The sequence below is a fragment of the Lampetra planeri genome, chromosome 2, assembly GCF_965212315.1.
Source record: "Lampetra planeri chromosome 2, kcLamPlan1.2.h2, whole genome shotgun sequence".
NCBI lineage: Eukaryota > Metazoa > Chordata > Hyperoartia > Petromyzontiformes > Petromyzontidae > Lampetra > Lampetra planeri.
The window spans coordinates 22,022,457-22,042,388 of record NC_136108.1 but is presented as its reverse complement, the minus strand read 5'-3'; the positions used below and the strand labels follow the sequence as shown (position 1 = coordinate 22,042,388).

Sequence of the window (19,932 nt, the reverse complement as noted above, 5' to 3'; positions counted from 1 at the left end):
TCATCAGATGTGGAGTTAACATCAATAATGATTAAATGAAAGAACATGAGAATTTATTTTCGCATGGGTCAAGGAGACTGTTTGATCATACTTCGCCACTTTGGCCAGGGACTGGTTCAAATATCAGATTATGATGCTAGATGTGGCCAGGATTCTCATCGCCCGACAAAACTTACAGAACCAGAGGTGAAAACCTCTAATCTAGTAACTTCACTTGTGTCGTGAGCTAACATTACCCAGAATACGTTTTTTAGGGGCTTTGCCCAAAAACCTGACCGTCAGTTAAGTGTTTAATAATAATAAAAATGTTAATTTCCTTTACAAATTAGCGTTTTAATCATATAGTTTTCATTTTTAGCATTCATTTATTTCACTTTTATTTTTTATTTCAGCCACGTAAAAGCTGGGCTTAACATTTTCGTGACTGCAAAAATGCACATTCTATGGTTCTTTACCGAAAGAACCATAGAATATGTAAAAGCTTTTGAAGGGCCTATAGAGTAAAGGTACAGGGTTCTGGTTCGTATCGGGATAGTGGGAGCAACCCAACTCATACTTACCTGACAGGGGCGGCACCATGATCAGTTAGGTGGTCCTCCCAGGGCGAGGCTCATCCATTGCACTGCGGGTGGGTTGACCCCTGCGATTTCCCCAAATGCGGGAAACTCGACTGTGTAATTTGTGGTACTGGGGGGACTGCGTTCGCGCTATCCCCCGATAATAATGAAAAAATATATATTAGTTGCAAATATATATTAGTTGCAAATATATATTAGTCGCATTAAACTTTTATAACATGCAAAAAATTGCGCGCAGGAGCGATAATGGCGAAAGTCATTATTTTTTTGACTGCAGTGAGCCAGAATAAACTGTTGACATCGTTAAACTAGTTACTACTATAATGAGCCATGAATGTCTGTGTGTCCCTCGTGTGACGTCACTCCACGTCGGCCGGCCCCCCTCATTAATGATCATGAACAGGTGACGTCCTCCACATGGTGCCCCGTCATTAATAACCATAAGCGGGTGACGTCACTCCACATCGAACAACCCCCCTCATTAATAATCATGAAGAATAATCATGAAGAGGTGACTTCATCCAAATGGACACTCCACCATTAATAATAATTAGCGGTTGACGTCACTCCACATGGGGGCGCGAGGTGCCTCCTCCCCCCTCCTCAGCGTCAACTTACAACCCTCACTCCAAAGGCAGAACCCTCACGTCACGCGATCTCCGTAACGCTATTGAGACATAGAAGTAAAAGGACGTCATGATGACTAAGGCGTTATACGTGTTAAATGAAATAAGTCTGTGTCACCGCGGCCTTACAAATTGCACACAAATTCATGCAATGAATATCACGTCGCGGTCTGCTTTTCACTTGCAAGATTCAGATTTACTCAAATACACCCGTCCTTGGACGGGCAAAGCGCTAGTTGGAAATGTTTGGCCTGCTTTCGCAAACATATTTATTTTTTACAAAATGCACATGTGGCAATACACTCATCAGTTGTGGAGTTAACATCAATAATGATTAAATGAAAGAACATGAGAATTTATTTTCGCATGGGTCAAGGAGACTGTTTGATCATACTTCGCCACTTTGGCCAGGGACTGGTTCAAATATCAGATTATGATGCTAGATGTGGCCAGGATTCTCATCGCCCGACAAAACTTACAGAACCAGAGGTGAAAACCTCTAATCTAGTAACTTCACTTGTGTCGTGAGCTAACATTACCCAGAATACGTTTTTTAGGGGCTTTGCCCAAAAACCTTACCGTCAGTTAAGTGTTTAATAATAAAAAAAAAAATGTTAATTTCCTTTACAAATTAGCGTTTTAATCATATAGTTTTCATTTTTAGCATTCATTTATTTCACTTTTATTTTTTATTTCAGCCACGTAAAAGCTGGGCTTAACATTTTCGTGACTGCAAAAATGCACATTCTATGGTTCTTTACCGAAAGAACCATAGAATATGTAAAAGCTTTTGAAGGGCCTATAGAGTAAAGGTACAGGGTTCTGGTTCGTATCGGGATAGTGGGAGCAACCCAACTCATACTTACCTGACAGGGGCGGCACCATGATCAGTTAGGTGGTCCTCCCAGGGCGAGGCTCATCCATTGCACTGCGGGTGGGTTGACCCCTGCGATTTCCCCAAATGCGGGAAACTCGACTGTGTAATTTGTGGTACTGGGGGGACTGCGTTCGCGCTATCCCCCGATAATAATGAAAAAATATATATGTTAGTCGCATTAAACTTTTATAACATGCAAAAAATTGCGCGCAGGAGCGATAATGGCGAAAGTCATTATTTTTTTGACTGCAGTGAGCCAGAATAAACTGTTGACATCGTTAAACTAGTTACTACTATGAGCCATGAATGTCTGTGTGTCCCTCGTGTGACGTCACTCCACGTCGGCCGGCCCCCCTCATTAATGATCATGAACAGGTGACGTCCTCCACATGGTGCCCCGTCATTAATAACCATAAGCGGGTGACGTCACTCCACATCGAACAGCCCCCCTCATTAATAATCAAGAAGAATAATCATGAAGAGGTGACTTCCTCCAAATGGACACTCCACTATTAATAATAATTAGCGGGTGACGTCACTCCACATGGGGGCACAAGGTGCCTCCTCCCCCCTCCTCAGCGTCAACTTACAACCCTCACTCCAAAGGCAGAACCCTCACGTCACGCGATCTCCGTAACGCTATTGAGACATAGAAGTAAAAGGACGTCATGATGACTAAGGCGTTATACGTGTTAAATGAAATAAGTCTGTGTCACCGCGGCCTTACAAATTGCACAAAAATTCATGCAATGAATATCACTTCGCGGTCTGCTTTTCACTTGCAAGATTCAGATTTACTCAAATACACCCGTCCTTGGACGGGCAAAGCGCTAGTTGGAAATGTTTGGCCTGCTTTCGCAAACATATTTATTTTTTACAAAATGCACATGTGGCAATACACTCATCAGTTGTGGAGTTAACATCAATAATGATTAAATGAAAGAACATGATAATTTATTTTCGCATGAGTCAAGGAGACTGTTTGATCATACTTCGCCACTTTGGCCAGGGACTGGTTCAAATATCAGATTATGATTCTAGATGTGGCCAGGATTCTCATCGCCCGACAAAACTTACGGAACCAGAGGTGAAAACCTCTAATTTAGTAACGCCACTTGTGTCATGAGATAACATTACCCAGAATAAGTTTTTTTTAGGGGCATTGCTCAAAAACCTGACCGTCAGTTAAGTGTTTAATAATAAAAAAAGGGTTAATTCCCTTTAAAAATTAGCTCTTTAATCATATAGTTTTCATTTGTAACATTCATTTATTTCACTTTTATTTTTTATTTCCGCCACGTAAAAGCTGGGCGTAAAATTTTCGTGACTGCAAAAATGCTCATTCTATGGTTCTTTACCGAAAGAACCATAGAATATGTAAAAGCTTTTGAAGGGCCCATAGAGTAAAGGTACAGGGTTCTGGTTCGTATCGGGATAGTGGGAGCAACCCAACTCATACTTACCTGATAGGGGCGGCACCATGATCATTTAGGTGGTCCTCCCAGGGCGAGGCTCATCCATTGCACTGCGGTTGGGTTGACCCCTGCGATTTCCCCAAATGCGGAAAACTCGACTGTGTAATTTGTGGTACTGGGGGACTGCGTTCGCGCTATCCCCCGATAATAATGAAAACATATATATTTTAGTCGCATTAAAGTTTTATAACATGTGTAATAAACGACTGGACCACGATGTCTGTCTCAGTGTCCTTTATTATTCGGTTCGTGCTGTACACCCACACGGCTGTCTTTACTCCGTAGCTTCTCCACGGTGCTGACTCCAATGTCGGCCCGATCCACAACAGCAGCTCCGCTGCTGTTTCTCTCACACAGCCCCCCTTGGCTGTACTCTCTGCTGCTCTTCTCCCTCCGCAGCTCTCACAGCTTCTTGCTCTCTCTCTCTCTCTCCGCAGCTCCTCCTGGCAGCCACACCGCTGCCTCTAACAAGCAGCCCCCTCTCTCTCTCTCTCCGCAGCTCCTCCTGGCAGCCACACCGCTGCCTCTAACACGCAGCCCTCCTGGCTGTCTCCTCCCCAGCTGCACACCACTCCGCAGCTTCCTCTTATCTTCGGGGTTGGCTCCCGATGGCCGTCGGCGCCCCCCCTCTCCACACTTGCCCGCGTGGCCTCACTCTTTTCCGCTCACACCCCGACTGCCTTCCCCTTCCGGTTTACCCGCTTAAAGCCCCGAACCTTCCCCCCACGTCACATGACTCCACCCCCCGTGACGTCACCTCCGGAAGGTCGCTTACGCCCGCATTACACCACCCTCCCCCGTAGAAAAATCCCAGCCGACCTCGGCTGACTAATAGCAAATCGTAATGCGGCGAACCGAGCTTCCCCCCCTAAAGGACACTAAGCATATAATGTAACAACAAGAACAACAACAACGCAATTAACATCAACGAACGTACAAAAGCATGCAATAAATACAACTGTAAGAAAAAAATAACAAGACAGCAACAATCAACGAAACGTAAGCGATTTGGAACGTGTGCGGGTCGCCGGCCCGTCCCGGACGGTCGGCGGCCCACTCGCAGAACGGGAACGCGATGAAAGTCGAGGAATGACAGGGGGTAATCCCCCTGTCGTAGCCGGAAGTCCACCGACGTCCCGTGTCCCTAAAGAGTTAGTCTTGGGCTTGTCCTGTGACCGTGCCCGCAGCTGGGTCGGAAGAGCTGCAGGGCTCGAAGGTCCCGCAGACCTGGCAGGCGTCCTCCGAGCAGGGCCCCTCGTCCCCCGCAATGTCACGGCCGGCCTGTCTGTTTCGGAGGATCTTTAGCCAACTTGACCGGTGCCGAGGCCTCCTGCTGCGGCGGAGCCGGGAAGCGGGCCCAGCAGTCTCTGGCGTAGTGGCCCCTACGCCCGCAGCGGAAACATTCGGCCTCGTTGCGCATAAGCGCAGGCCTCGCCTCCTGACGGCCCCGTTCTGGTAGCACCGCGCGCGGTCTCGGCCCGCCGCGTCCCGTCCATGGAGCGGAGGCGGCCGTCAGTTGTTGAGGGCCCCGGTCATCCGGAACATAGACGGCCTGCGCAGGGTTCCACCCCAACGCCTCCCCTTCTTTGACGGGCCCCCCCGTCCACGCCGTCACTTGTTTCCAGCGACGGAGGTTGAATTGCGCATCGAGACACTTAGCAGCCATCCGGGAAGTTAGCTTCTCATGCCCACACACAGGCATGGGGATCCCTAGATCCCGAGACAGCTCCAACATTTTCCCTAATATGAGAGGCTCAAGCAGGTCCTGTGGCGTCTCAGGATAAGCTGCCATGGCCAGCTCCAGCACCGCACCCCTGAACGCCACGGGCGACTCCTCTGGTGCTCGTTGTCGTTGAGCGAATCGCCGATGCGCATCATCTGGTGGCTCATAAGCATCGGCCATTTCTTGAAAAACACCACATAAAGTTGCCTTCTTATCGGTCGCTATGGAACGGAAGAATCGGACAGATTCGTCGTCCAGGAGAGTCGGCAACACCTCCAAAGCCTCCGCATCGGTCTATCTTGCTGTGCGTACCGCCGCCAAGAAGCGGCAGGCGAACGCGCTCCAGTCCCCACCGACGGAAAATTCTTTAACCGTTGTAAGGTGGCGACTCCGACTCCTCTTCCCGCCGTCTTCCAATGGTGGTGGTTGTGATGGCAAATTCAAAATGGCGTCGGCCCGCGGCGTGGCCAAGATGGCGGTTTGGCGCCACGGAGCGCGCAAAATGGCGGCCTCTTGCCGCGTGGGCAATGGCGGCGGCAGGACAGGCAACGTGGCGGCCCGCGGAGCACCACTTGCATCATCCATCGTCCCTGGCGCGACGAGATGGCATAGATGCGCCAGGACGTCCTTAAGTGCCTCCAGTTGTACCGCCATCGCTTGCCATCGTTGATCCGCGTCTGATGATGTCGACGGACCCGCCACCGCGCCAACATCCTCCACTCCCGTTCCCGTGGTCGCCTCAGCCGGGCTCTCCTCCACCACCCCAACAGGATCCGTGGTTGGGGGGAGTTCGTCGTCGTCGGACGAAGAAGCCGATGCAGGCGCCGGATTAACTTTCTTCCTCACTTGTTTCGACATGCCGTTGCACTTCCGACACCAGTGTAATAAACGACTGGACCACGATGTCTGTCTCAGTGTCCTTTATTATTCGGTTCGTGCTGTACACCCACACGGCTGTCTTTACTCCGTAGCTTCTCCACGGTGCTGACTCCAATGTCGGCCCGATCCACAACAGCAGCTCCGCTGCTGTTTCTCTCACACAGCCCCCCTTGGCTGTACTCTCTGCTGCTCTTCTCCCTCCGCAGCTCTCACAGCTTCTTGCTCTCTCTCTCTCTCTCCGCAGCTCCTCCTGGCAGCCACACCGCTGCCTCTAACAAGCAGCCCCCTCTCTCTCTCTCTCCGCAGCTCCTCCTGGCAGCCACACCGCTGCCTCTAACACGCAGCCCTCCTGGCTGTCTCCTCCCCAGCTGCACACCACTCCGCAGCTTCCTCTTATCTTCGGGGTTGGCTCCCGATGGCCGTCGGCGCCCCCCCTCTCCACACTTGCCCGCGTGGCCTCACTCTTTTCCGCTCACACCCCGACTGCCTTCCCCTTCCGGTTTACCCGCTTAAAGCCCCGAACCTTCCCCCCACGTCACATGACTCCACCCCCCGTGACGTCACCTCCGGAAGGTCGCTTACGCCCGCATTACACATGCAAAAAAATTGCGCGCAGGAGTGATAATGGCGAAAGTCATTATTTTTTTGACTGCAGTGAGCCAGAACAAACTGTTGACATCGTTAAACTAATCTTAATTTAGGAGCTTTCGTGACTGCAGGAATTATTATTTGGTTCTTTTCGGTTAAGTCACGTCTAAAAATAAAATAATAAATTAAAATAACATATTACGACGTTTCGATTGCAACACAAGCAATCATCATCAGGTATAAAAGAAATAGCAACAAAAATCTAACTAGAAAACTATAGACAGACATACAAGCAGACAGACATCACAACGGCACACAGAGAAAGGACACAAATCGGCACAAAGAGAGGGGTCGTTTCTGTGACGGTCCCTTAAATATAGAGAGGGGGGGCGGGGACGGAGAGAGGGAGGGGGCAGAGAGAATTAGCATATCAATGAGTGTACTGCAACGTACTGCTGTTGCAAGTAAGATGACAATGTTGAACGGGCACGCAAAATTGAAAACGGGCACGCAAAATTGAAAATTAGGAGACAAGCACACGTCGGCCAGCCCCCCTCATTACCTGTGTCCTCTCTTTGGAATTTTCACACTTAAAATTCTAACTTAGCAAATTTTGAAACACGTAATCAACCAGGCTATGCGTTAATTGTGTGTTAACCGACTCTCGGTGTTGTATTACATCACATCTCGATATTTTGCTAGGTTATTTAATTTTCGTGTGCCTGTCTCCTAATTTTCAATTTTGCGTGCCCGTTTTTAATTTTGCGTGCCCGTTCCACATTGTCATCTTACTTGCAACAGCAGTACGTTGCCGTACACTCATTGATATGCTAATTCTCTCTGCCCCCTCCCTCTCTCCGTCCCCGCCCCCCCCTCTCTATATTTAAGGGACCGTCACAGAAACGACCCCTCTCTTTGTGCCGATTTGTGTCCTCTCTCTGTGTGCCGTTGTGATGTCTGTCTGCTTGTATGTCTGTCTATAGTTTTCTAGTTAGATTTTTGTTGCTATTTCTTTTATACCTGATGATGATTGCTTGTGTTGCAATCGAAACGTCGTAATATGTTATTTTAATTTATTATTTTATTTTTAGACGTGACTTAACCGAAAAGAACCAAAGAATAATTCCTGCAGTCACGAAAGCTCCTAAATTAAGATTGAACCACTTCTACGGGGAAGTTTTAAGCTTATCCTTTTTCTTTCTGGCTATTTGTTCTCTCTACCTGTGTCCTCTCTTTGGAATTTTCACACTTAAAATTCTAACTTAGCAAATTTTGAAACACGTAATCAACCAGGCTATGCGTTAATTGTGTGTTAACCGACTCTCTGTGTTGTATTACATCACATTTCGATATTTTGCTAAGTTATTTAATTTTCGTGTGCTTGTCTCCTAATTTTCAATTTTGCGTGCCCGTTTTCAATTTTGCGTGCCCGTTCAACATTGTCATCTTACTTGCAACAGCAGTACGTTGCAGTACACTCATTGATATGCTAATTCTCTCTGCCCCCTCCCTCTCTCCGTCCCCGCCCCCCCCCCCTCTCTATATTTAAGGGACCGTCACAGAAACGACCCCTCTCTTTGTGCCGATTTGTGTCCTCTCTCTGTGTGCCGTTGTGATGTCTGTCTGCTTGTATGTCTGTCTATAGTTTTCTAGTTAGATTTTTGTTGCTATTTCTTTTATACCTGATGATGATTGCTTGTGTTGCAATCGAAACGTCGTAATATGTTATTTTAATTTATTATTTTATTTTTAGACGTGACTTAACCGAAAAGAACCAAATAATCGTTAAACTAGTTACTACTATAATGAGCCATGAATGTCTGTGTGTCCCTCGTGTGACGTCACTCCACGTCGGCCAGCCCCCCTCATTAATGATCATGAACAGGTGATGTCCTCCACATGGTGCCCCGTCATTAATAACCATAAGCGGGTGACGTCACTGCACATCGAACAGCCCCCCTCATTAATAATCATGAAGAGGTGACTTCTTCCAAATGGACACTCCACCATTAATAATATTTGGCGGGTGACGTCACTCCACATGGGGGCGCGAGGTGCCTCCCCCCCCTCCTCAGCGTCAACTTACAACCCTCACTCCAAAGGCAGAACACTCACGTCACGCGATCTCCGTAACGCTATTGAGACATAGAAGTAAAAGGACGTCATGATGACTAAGGCGTTATACGAGTTAAATGAAATAAGTCTGTGTCACCGCGGCATTACAAATTGCACACAAATTCAATCAATGAATATCACGTCGCGGTCTGCTTGTCACTTGCAAGATTCAGATTTACTCAAATACACCCGTCCTTGGACGGGCAAAGCGCTAGTTGGAAATGTTTGGCCTGCTTCCGCAAACATATTTATTTTTTACAAAATGCACATGTGGAAATACACTCATCAGTTGTGGAGTTAACATCAATAATGATGAAATGAAAGAACATGAGAATTTATTTTCGCATGGGTCAAGGAGACTGTTTGATCATACTTCGCCACTTTGGCCAGGGACTGGTTCAAATATCAGATTATGATGCTAGATGTGGCCAGGATTCTCATCGCCCGACAAAACTTACAGAACCAGAGGTGAAAACCTCTAATCTAGTAACGCCACTTGTGTCGTGAGCTAACATTACCCAGAATACGTTTTTTAGGGGCATTGCCCAAAAACCTGACCGTCAGTTAAGTGTTTAATAATAAAAAAATGGTTATTTTCCTTTACAAATTAGCGTTTTAATCATATAGTTTTCATTTTTAACATTCATTTATTTCATTTTTATTTTTTATTACAGCCACGTAAATGCTGGGCTTAAAATTTTCGTGACTGCAAAAAATCACATTCTATGGTTCTTTACCGAAAGAACCATAGAATATGTAAAAGCTTTTGAAGGGCCCATAGAGTAAAGGTACAGGGTTGGGGTTCGTATCGGGATAGTGGGAGCAACCCAACTCATACTTACCTGACAGGGGCGGCACCGTGATCAGTTAGGTGGTCCTCCCAGGGCGAGGCTGATCCATTGCACTGCGGGTGGGTTGACCCCTGCGATTTCCCCAAATGCGGGAAACTCGACTGTGTCATTTGTGGTACTGGGGGACTGCGTTAGCGATATCCCCCGATAATAATGAAAAAAGATATATTTTAGTCGCATTAAAGTTTTATAACATTCCAAAAATTGCGCGCAGGAGCGATAATGGCGAAAGTCATTATTTTTTTGACTGCAGTGAGCCAGAACAAACTGTTGCCATCGCTAAACTAGTTACTACTATAATGAGCCATGAATGTCTGTGTGTCCCTCGTGTGACGTCACTCCACGTTGGCCAGCCCCCCTCATTAATGATTATGAACAGGTGACGTCCTACACATGGTGCCCCGTCATTAATAACCATAAGCGGGTGACGTCACTCCACATCGAACAGCCCCCCTCATTAATGATCATGAACAGGTGACTTCCTCCAAATGGACACTCCACCATTAATAATAATTAGCGGGTGACGTCACTCCACATGGGGGCGCGAGGTGCCTCCTCCCCCCTCCTCAGCGTCAACTTACAACCCTCACTCCAAAGGCAGAACCCTCACGTCACGCGATCTCCATAACGCTATTGAGACATAGAAGTAAAAGGACGTCATGATGACTAAGGCGTTATACGTGTTAAATGAAATAAGTCTGTGTCACCGCGGCCTTACAAATTGCACACAAATTCATGCAATGAATATCACGTCGCGGTCTGCTTTTCACTTGCAAGATTCAGATTTACTCAAATACACCCGTCCTTGGACGGGCAAAGCGCTAGTTGGAAATGTTTGGCCTGCTTCCGCAAACATATTTATTTTTTACAAAATGCACATGTGGAAATACACTCATCAGTTGTGGAGTTAACATCAATAATGATGAAATGAAAGAACATGATAATTTATTTTCGCATGGGTCAAGGAGACTGTTTGATCATACTTCGCCACTTTGCCCAGGGACTGGTTCAAATATCAGATTATGATGCTAGATGTGGCCAGGATTCTCATCGCCCAACAAAACTTACAGATCCAGAGGTGAAAACCTTTAATCTAGTAACGCCACGTGTGTCGTGAGCTAACATTACCCAGAATACGTTTTTTAGGGGCATTGCCCAAAAACCTGACCGTCAGTTAAGTGTTTAATAATTAAAAAAATGGTTATTTTCCTTTACAAATTAGCGTTTTAATCATATAGTTTTCATTTTTAACATTCATTTATTTCATTTTTATTTTTTATTACAGCCACGTAAATGCTGGGCTTAAAATTTTCGTGACTGCAAAAAATCACATTCTATGGTTCTTTACCGAAAGAACCATAGAATATGTAAAAGCTTTTGAAGGGCCCATAGAGTAAAGGTACAGGATTGGGGTTCGTATCGGGATAGTGGGAGCAACCCAACTCATACTTACCTGACAGGGGCGGCACCATGATCAGTTAGGTGGTCCTCCCAGGGCGAGGCTCATCCATTGCACTGCTGGTGGGTTGACCCCTGCGATTTCCCCAAATGCGGGAAACTCGACTGTGTCATTTGTGGTACTGGGGGACTGCGTTAGCGCTATCCCCCGATAATAATGAAAAAATATATATTTTAGTCGCATTAAAGTTTTATAACATTCCAAAAATTGCGCGCAGGAGCGAAAATGGCGAAAGTCATTATTTTTTTGACTGCAGTGAGCCAGAACAAACTGTTGCCATCGCTAAACTAGTTACTACTATAATGAGCCATGAATGTCTGTGTCCCTCGTGTGACGTCACTCCACGTTGGCCAGCCCCCCTCATTAATGATTATGAACAGGTGACGTCCTACACATGGTGCCCCGTCATTAATAACCATAAGCGGGTGACGTCACTGCACATCGAACAGCCCCCTCATTAATAATCATGAAGAGGTGACTTCTTCCAAATGGACACTCCACCATTAATAATATTTGGCGGGTGACGTCACTCCACATGGGGGCGCGAGGTGCCTCCTCCCCTCTCCTCAGCGTCAACTTACAACCCTCACTCCAAAGGCAGAACCCTCACGTCACGCGATCTCCGTAACGCTATTGAGACATAGAAGTAAAAGGACGTCATGATGACTAAGGCGTTATACGTGTTAAATGAAATAAGTCTGTGTCACCGCGGCATTACAAATTGCACACAAATTCATGCAATGAATATCACGTCGCCGTCTGCTTTTCACTTGCAAGATTCAGATTTACTCAAATACACCCGTCCTTGGACGGGCAAAGCGCTAGTTGTAAATGTTTGGCCTGCTTTCGCAAACACATTTAATTTTTTTACAAAATGCACATGTGGCAATACACTCATCAGTTGTGGAGTTAACATCAATAATGATTAAATGAAAGAACATGAGAATTTATTTTCGCATGGGTCAAGGAGACTGTTTGATCATACTTCGCCACTTTGGCCAGGGACTGGTTCAAATATCAGATTATGATGCTAGATGTGGCCAGGATTCTCATCGCCCGACAAAACTTACAGAACCAGAGGTGAAAACCTCTAATCTAGTAACGCCACTTGTGTCGTGAGCTAACATTACCCAGAATACGTTTTTTAGGGGCTTTGCCCAAAAACCTGACCGTCAGTTAAGTGTTTAATAATAAAAATGTTAATTTCCTTTACAAATTAGCGTTTTAATCATATAGTTTTCATTTTTAACATTCATTTATTTCACTTTTATTTTTTATTACAGCCACGTAAAAGCTGGGCTTAACATTTTCGTGACTGCAAAAATGCACATTCTATGGTTCTTTACCGAAAGAACCATAGAATATGTAAAAGCTGTTTGAAGGGCCCATAGAGTAAAGGTACAGGGTTCTGGTTCGTATCGGGATAGTGGGAGCAACCCAACTCATACTTACCTGACAGGGGCGGCACCATGATCAGATAGGTGGTCCTCTCAGGGCGAGGCTCATCCATTGCACTGCGGGTGGGTTGACTCCTGCGATTTCCCCAAATGCGGGAAACTCGACTGTGTAATTTGTGGTACTGGGGGACTGCGTTCGCGCTATCCCCCGATAATAATGAAAAAATATATATTTTAGTCGCATTAAAGTTTTATAACATTACAAAAATTGCGCGCAGGAGCGATAATGGCGAAGGTCATTATTTTTTTGACTGCAGTGAGCCAGATCAGACTGTTGCCATCGCTAAACTAGTTACTACTATAATGAGCCATGAATGTCTGTGTGTCCCTCGTGTGACGTCACTCCACGTTGGCCAGCCCCCCTCATTAATGATTATGAACAGGTGACGTCCTCCACATGGTGCCCCGTCATTAATAACCATAAGCGGGTGACGTCATTGCACATCGAACAGCCCCCCTCATTAATAATCATGAAGAGGTGACTTCTTCCAAATGGACACTCCACCATTAATAATATTTGGTGGGTGACGTCACTCCACATGGGGGCGCGAGGTGCCTCCTCCCCCCTCCTCAGCGTCAACTTACAACCCTCACTCCAAAGGCAGAACCCTCACGTCACGCGATCTCCGTAACGCTATTGAGACATAGAAGTAAAAGGACGTCATGATGACTAAGGCGTTATACGTGTTAAATGAAATAAGTCTGTGTCACCGCTGCATTACAAATTGCACACAAATTCAATCAATGAATATCACGTCGCGGTCTGCTTTTCACTTGCAAGATTCAGATTTACTCAAATACACCCGTCCTTGGACGGGCAAAGCGCTAGTTGGAAATGTTTGGCCTGCTTTCGCAAACGTATTTATTTTTTACAAAATGCACATGTGGCAATACACTCATCAGTTGTGGAGTTAACATCAATAATGATTAAATGAAAGAACATGAGAATTTATTTTCGCATGGGTCAAGGAGACTGTTTGATCATACTTCGCCACTTTGGCCAGGCACTGGTTCAAATATCAGATTATGATGCTAGATGTGGCCAGGATTCTCATCGCCCGACAAAACTTACAGAACCAGAGGTGAAAACCTCTAATCTAGTAACGCCACTTGTGTCGTGAGCTAACATTACCCAGAATACGTTTTTTAGGGGCTTTGCCCAAAAACCTGACCGTCAGTTAAGTGTTTAATAATAAAAAGGTTAATTTCCTTTACAAATTAGCGTTTTAATCATATAGTTTTCATTTTTAACATTCATTTATTTCACTTTTATTTTTTATTACAGCCACGTAAAAGCTGGGCTTAACATTTTCGTGACTGCAAAAATGCACATTCTATGGTTCTTTACCGAAAGAACCATAGAATATGTAAAAGCTTTTGAAGGGCACATAGAGTAAAGGTACAGGGTTCTGGTTCGTATCGGGATAGTGGGAGCAACCCAACTCATACTTACCTGACAGGGGCGGTACCATGATCAGTTAGGTGGTCCTCCCAGGGCGAGGCTCATCCATTGCACTGCGGGTGGGTTGACCCCTGCGATTTCCCCAAATGCGGGAAACTCGACTGTGTAATTTGAGCTACTGGGGGACTGCGTTCGCGCTATCCCCCGATAATAATGAAAAAATATATATTTTAGTCGCATTAAAGTTTTATAACATTCCAAAAATTGCGCGCAGGAGCGTTAATGGCGAAAGTCATTATTTTTTTGACTGCAGTGAGCCAGAACAAACTGTTGCCATCGCTAAACTAGTTACTACTATAATGAACCATGAATGTCTGTGTGTCCCTCGTGTGACGTCACTCCACGTTGGCCAGCCCCCCTCATTAATGATTATGAACAGATGACGTCCTACACATGGTGCCCCGTCATTAATAACCATAAGCGGGTGACGTCACTGCACATCGAACAGCCCCCCTCATTAATAATCATGAAGAGGTGACTTCTTCCAAATGGACACTCCACCATTAATAATATTTGGCGGGTGACGTCACTCCACATGGGGGCGCGAGGTGCCTCCTCCCCCCTCCTCAGCGTCAACTTACAACCCTCACTCCAAAGGCAGAACCCTCACGGCACGCGATCTCCGTAACGCTATTGAGACATATAAGTAAAAGGACGTCATGATGACTAAGGCGTTATACGTGTTAAATGAAATAAGTCTGTGTCACCGCGGCATTACAAATTGCACACAAATTCATGCAATGAATATCACGTCGCGGTCTGCTTTTCACTTGCAAGATTCAGATTTACTCAAATACACCCGTCCTTGGACGAGCAAAGCGCTAGTTGGAAATGTTTGGCCTGCTTTCGCAAACACATTTATTTTTTACAAAATGCACATGTGGCAATACACTCATCAGTTGTGGAGTTAACATCAATAATGATTAAATGAAAGAACATGATAATTTATTTTCGCATGGGTCAAGGAGACTGTTTGATCATACTTCGCCACTTTGGCCAGGGACTGGTTCAAATATCAGATTATGATGCTAGATGTGGCCAGGATTCTCATCGCCCGACAAAACTTACAGAACCAGAGGTGAAAACCTCTAATCTAGTAACGCCACTTGTGTCGTGAGCTAACTTTAACCAGAATACGTTTTTTAGGGGCTTTGCCCAAAAACCTGACCGTCAGTTAAGTGTTTAATAATAAAAAAATGGTTAATTTCCTTTACAAATTAGCGTTTTAATCATATAGTTTTCATTTTTAACATTCATTTATTTCACTTTTATTTTTTATTACAGCCACGTTAATGCTGGGCTTAAAATTTTCGTGACTGCAAAAATTCACATTCTATGGTTCTTTACCGAAAGAACCATAGAATATGTAAAAGCCTTTGAAGGGCCCATAGAGTAAAGGTACAGAATTCTGGTTCGTATCGGGATAGTGGGAGCAACCCAACTCATACTTACCTGACAGGGGCGGCACCATGATCAGTTAGGTGGTCCTCCCAGGGTGAGGCTCATCCATTGCACTGCGGGTGGGTTGACCCCTGCGATTTCCCCAAATGCGGGAAACTCGACTGTGTAATTTGTGGTACTGGGGGACTGCGTTCGCGCTATCCCCCGATAATAATTAAAAAATATATATTTTAGTCGCATTAAAGTTTTATAACATTCCAAAAATTGCGCGCAGGAGCGATAATGGCGAAAGTCATTATTTTTTTGACTGCAGTGAGCCAGAACAAACTGTTGCCATCGCTAAACTAGTTACTACTATAATGAGCCATGAATGTCTGTGTGTCCCTCGTGTGACGTCACTCCACGTTGGCCAGCCCCCCTCATTAATGATTATGAACAGGTGACGTCCTCCACATGGTGCCCCGTCATTAATAACCATAAGCGGGTGACGTCACTCCACATCGAACAGCCCCCCTCATTAATGATCATGAACAGGTGACTTCCTCCAAATGGACACTCCACCATTAATTATAATTAGCGGGTGACGTCACTCCACATGGGGGCGCGAGGTGCCTCCTCCCTCCTCCTCAGCATCATCTTACAACCCTCACTCCAAAGGCAGAACGCTCACGTCACGCGATCTCCGTAACGCTATTGAGACATAGAAGTAAAAGGACGTCATGATGACTAAGGCGTTATACGTGTTAAATTAAATAAGTCTGTGTCACCTCGGCCATACAAATTGCACACAAATTCATGCAATGAATATCACGTCGCGGTCTGCTTTTCACTTGTGTAATATCGTTGAGGACTCTTGGACGCCGGGGTTGAGGCACACGTATTTATTCCGCAACAGTTGTCACAACCGCGGACATACAACACTGGAGAAGGTATCGGCCCCCTCACCCGCTAGCTGGGAATACACTGCTAGCTATCTCTGACCTACCTCCTAGTCCTCCACTAACGGGCTAGGGGAGGCTGTCTGGCCCGACACTGGTAAGTCGGGCTACGGTACCCGGAGTCCCAGAGCACTAGCTCCGGTTCTCGGGACCACGCCGCTGGCTCGGTCCTGCGCGGCCCTGACAAGGGCGGCGACCCAGGGGAGTCCAGGGCTCTAGCTAGACGATCTTCGGTCTTCACTGGTTTAGCTTTAACATTCTACCCCGAGCTCTCCGGCTCATCCCCTTTTATACCAAAACCCCTCGCTGAGGGGTGGGGCCAGCCCCCCCCCCGGCTGCCCTGTGCGGACGTCGTTGAGAGCACCTCCCCGTGCACTCACGAAGCCCCGCCCACTGTGTTTGTTTCCCGTGTGATCCTATGTATACAGCCCCTCCGTAACACCCCTACACTTGCAAGATTCAGATTTACTCAAATACACCCGTCCTTGGACGGGCAAAGCGCTAGTTGGAAATGTTTGGCCTGCTTTCGCAAACATATTTATTTTTTACAAAATGCACATGTGGCAATACACTCATCAGTTGTGGAGTAAACATCAATAATGATTAAATGAAAGAACATGAGAATTTATTTTCGCATGGGTCAAGGAGACTGTTTGATCATACTTCGCCACTTTTGCCAGGGACTGGTTCAAATATCAGATTATGATGCTAGATGTGGCCAGGATTCTCATCGCCTGACAAAACTTACGGAACCAGAGGTGAAAACCTTTAATTTAGTAACGCCACTTGTGTCATGAGCTAACATTATCCAGAATAATTTTTTAGGGGCATTGCTCAAAAACCTGACCGTCAGTTAAGTGTTTAATAATTTTAAAAAGGGTTAATTTTCTACGCAAATTAGTGTTTTAATCACATAGTTTACATTTTTAACATCCATTCATTTATTTAACTTTCATCTTTTTATTACAGCCACGTAAAAGCTGGGCTTAAAATGTTCGTGACTGCAGAAATTCACATTCGGTGAAGAACCATAGGATACCATTGGAACCTCAATTGCCAGTAAAAAATATGATAATTGGTTTTTTACCCTTTTATCTGGCAACAAAACTGACACCTTTGTGCGCCTTTTGGCGTCATCTGGTCCAATACCATGTGAGACTAGGCTGAGTGCGCCTTTGGGCGTCATCTGGTCCAACACCATGTGAGACTAGGCTCTAAGGAAAGCTGTCTCGGGTGTGGACCAATCAACTTCAAGGACAGTGCATACATTATCAGAGTTATGTTTTTTGTTTGCATTATGACTGCAGGTATTGTGGTCTATGCAAACATGACTCCTTGTAAAAAATGTGTCAGTTTTGTTGCCAGATAAAAGGGTAAAAAAACAATGATCAACCATAAAATACGTAAAAGCCTTTGAAGGGCCCGTAGAGTAAAGGTACAGGGTTGGGGTTCGTATAGGGATAGTGGGAGCAACCCAACTCATACTTACCTGACAGGGGCGGCACCATGATCAGTTAGGTGGTCCTCCCAGGGCGAGGCTCATCCATTGCACTGCGGGTGGGTTGACCCCTGCGATTTCCCCAAATGCGGGAAACTCGACTGTGTCATTTGTGGTACTGGGGGACTGCGTTCGCGCTATCCCCCGATAATAATGAAAACATATATATTGTAGTCGCATTAAAGGTTTATAACATGCAAAAAATTGCTCGCAGGAGTGATAATGGTTAAGGTCATTATTTTTTGTGAATGCAGTTAGCCAGAACAAACCGTTGCCATCGGTAAACTAGTTACTACTATAATGAGCCATGAATGTCTGTGTGTCCCTCGTGTGACGTCACTCCACATCGGCCAGCCCCCCTCATTAATAATCATGAACAGGTGACGTCCTCCACATGGTCCCCCGTCATTAATAACCATGAGCGGGTGACATCACTCTACATCGAACAGCCCCCCTCATTAATAATAATGAAGAATAATCATGAAGAGGTGACTTCATCCAAATGGACACTCCACCATTAATAATAATTAGCGGGTGACGTCACTCCATATGCACGAATTAATAAGCAGTCACGCATACGATGGCAGCGAAGCAACTGCAGTGGATGCCCCCGACAGGTCTGTCTCGTGTGCCGACCACCCAGTGACCGCCAGGTGGTGCTGTACACACACGACGTGAACAGAACGTTGGTTTAAACCTAATGGCTGTGGTTAAATGTAGATACAGTGCCGAATTAAGCTAGTGCGGGGCCTGTAGCATATGTTATAAAGGGACCCTAAATAAATAAATAAACACATACATATTAAAGCACAACATTTTTACTTGAATAGTAAAGTAATTGTATTTTTCATTTACTACACAGCTAGATAATACGACAAATCGCTAACCTTGAACACCCAGTCGTTCATAAAAGTTGAAGGCAGTATAGTACTATAGTAATAGAGAAAGTGCAGAATCACTGAATCGAATTCATAGCTTGAAAGCATTTAGCGTGGGACCCTTTAAAGTGCGGGCCCCGTAGCATAAGTAGCTACTTTTGCTACTTGGATAATCCGGAACTGTGTAGGTACAGTAGAAGTTGCAGTCTTGGTTGGACTCATAGTAGCATCTGGGTACTAATTTGGTTCAGGCTACTGCTAGACTTCGGCTGAATAACTTGGTTAGGGATAATACTCGGGTCCGAGGGGATAATTTGGGTAAGGCTATCCTTTATCCAATTGACTCTTTCGGTTCTAACAAGTACGTATGTTATTTTGAGTGTTTAGCGTGACTAAGGAAATTTGAAAGACTGGCAGGTAGTATATAAAGTAGCTTGTTTTATATAATTACATATTTTAAGTTCTAGGCCATCTAAAGTGTCAGTTTTATTTGATTAATGCAGCCTTCACTGGCACACACTTCGCATTAAATTCCACGTGTTTCGTCAATCGCCACACTGTACACCATTGCCAACGAGATGTTCCTTTTCAAGGGATTTTGCAGGTGAAATATTTGAGCAAATTAATGAAAGACGAAACAACATCAACAACCAACTCGCGTGTTTTAGATAGGTTCCTCGGCTACGCCATGCGCGATTTTGTAAGAAATTTAAATTTTAATTCAGTGGGTCATTAACTAATTTATATTTACAAAGCACCTTTACTCACAGCGCTTGACATAGCTTACAAAACAATGACAATGGAATGATGTAGTTGACTGGGGTGTACAAGGATTTAGGAATGAGTGACAGAGATCGAGGGTACTTGGGGATCACGAAATGGTAGGGGAGGGATGGGAAGGAGTGGAGGGGAGAAGACAATGGGTAATGCAGTCACTTCCCTATAATAGGGCTTTCTGCCTGACAGACTAACCGTGATTTTAATATTTATACTTTCTAATGAAATAAATGATACTCATATGGGACAGCCCGGAGCACACATCCTGTGGGTGACTTTGCCAGGAGTTGTCTGTTTTGGGTTGGGTCTCCCACGCATTGGCCAGAGGTCCGCAGTGAGTGATGACGCTC

General features: G+C 45.5%; 9 non-coding genes across 9 annotated transcripts; all 9 read left to right on the top strand.

The window, feature by feature from the left end:
• The first annotated feature begins 552 nt into the window (after positions 1-552).
• On the top strand, positions 553-717 carry LOC144733857 (U1 spliceosomal RNA). The gene has a single exon (XR_013588444.1). It is a non-coding gene; the product is annotated as a U1 spliceosomal RNA (small nuclear RNA).
• Positions 718-2,062: 1,345 nt separating this feature from the next.
• Positions 2,063-2,227, top strand: LOC144733852 (U1 spliceosomal RNA). The gene has a single exon (XR_013588437.1). It is a non-coding gene; the product is annotated as a U1 spliceosomal RNA (small nuclear RNA).
• A 1,309-nt stretch (positions 2,228-3,536) lies between these two features.
• On the top strand, positions 3,537-3,700 carry LOC144733897 (U1 spliceosomal RNA). The gene has a single exon (XR_013588454.1). It is a non-coding gene; the product is annotated as a U1 spliceosomal RNA (small nuclear RNA).
• Positions 3,701-9,695: 5,995 nt separating this feature from the next.
• On the top strand, positions 9,696-9,859 carry LOC144733765 (U1 spliceosomal RNA). Its single transcript, XR_013588392.1, has one exon. It is a non-coding gene; the product is annotated as a U1 spliceosomal RNA (small nuclear RNA).
• Positions 9,860-11,157: 1,298 nt separating this feature from the next.
• LOC144733758 (U1 spliceosomal RNA) lies at positions 11,158-11,321 on the top strand. The gene has a single exon (XR_013588391.1). It is a non-coding gene; the product is annotated as a U1 spliceosomal RNA (small nuclear RNA).
• A 1,294-nt stretch (positions 11,322-12,615) lies between these two features.
• LOC144733735 (U1 spliceosomal RNA) lies at positions 12,616-12,779 on the top strand. Its single transcript, XR_013588388.1, has one exon. It is a non-coding gene; the product is annotated as a U1 spliceosomal RNA (small nuclear RNA).
• Positions 12,780-14,073: 1,294 nt separating this feature from the next.
• Positions 14,074-14,237, top strand: LOC144733913 (U1 spliceosomal RNA). Its single transcript, XR_013588456.1, has one exon. It is a non-coding gene; the product is annotated as a U1 spliceosomal RNA (small nuclear RNA).
• Positions 14,238-15,534: 1,297 nt separating this feature from the next.
• Positions 15,535-15,698, top strand: LOC144733883 (U1 spliceosomal RNA). Its single transcript, XR_013588450.1, has one exon. It is a non-coding gene; the product is annotated as a U1 spliceosomal RNA (small nuclear RNA).
• Positions 15,699-17,910: 2,212 nt separating this feature from the next.
• On the top strand, positions 17,911-18,074 carry LOC144733890 (U1 spliceosomal RNA). Its single transcript, XR_013588452.1, has one exon. It is a non-coding gene; the product is annotated as a U1 spliceosomal RNA (small nuclear RNA).
• Positions 18,075-19,932: the final 1,858 nt, after the last annotated feature.